General features: G+C 54.7%; 1 protein-coding gene across 1 annotated transcript in view; it reads left to right on the top strand.

The window, feature by feature from the left end:
* The window catches only part of LOC107119765 (cytochrome P450 2C19-like), a 21,889-nt gene that overhangs the window by 17,190 nt on the left and 4,132 nt on the right, over positions 1–567 (top strand). The gene's annotated exons all lie outside the window — the stretch shown is intronic.

The following is a 567-nucleotide window of genomic DNA, read 5'->3' as shown; positions in this document are numbered from 1 at the left end:
TACAGAGATCAGTTCCCCTGGAGAAAATGGGCTGCTTTGGAGGGTGAATTGTACGACATACCCCCACTGGGGTACCTCCCCCCCAAAAAAAACCCTGCCCTCCTGTCATGATCTGGCCTGTGCCAGCAGGTATTTCCCTACTCAGAGCTGGGAAGCCTACTTTCCCCTCAGTGCCTGCTGCTGGTCAACCAAGCTTGGTTTCTGTCAGTAAAAGGCCCTTTCCACACCTAATCGGGCCTTGGGAGAAAACTCATTGTGTCCTTCTACCCTGCTGACAGGCCCCTCCCCCCATGACAGCCAAGGCTTCAGAGCACAGCAGAGGCTGCAGGTGGGGGGGGAGATGGAAAGCTGAACAGTGAGGGGGAAATGAAGGTACATTGATGCTTGGCTGGGAAGGAGATAGGATTGCCAACTCCAGGTAGAGGCTGCAGGTGGGGGGAGATGGAAAGCTGAACAGTGAGGGGGAAATGAAGGTACATTGATGCTTGGCTGGGAAGGAGATAGGGTTACCAACTCCAAGTAGAGGCTGCAGGTGTGTGGGGGAGATGGAAAGCTGAACAGTGAGGG

This window comes from Gekko japonicus, unplaced genomic scaffold (assembly GCF_001447785.1).
Source record: "Gekko japonicus isolate JY-2015 unplaced genomic scaffold, Gekko_japonicus_V1.1 scaffold915, whole genome shotgun sequence".
Lineage (NCBI taxonomy): Eukaryota > Metazoa > Chordata > Lepidosauria > Squamata > Gekkonidae > Gekko > Gekko japonicus.
This window is presented reverse-complemented; position numbering and strand designations above follow the sequence as displayed.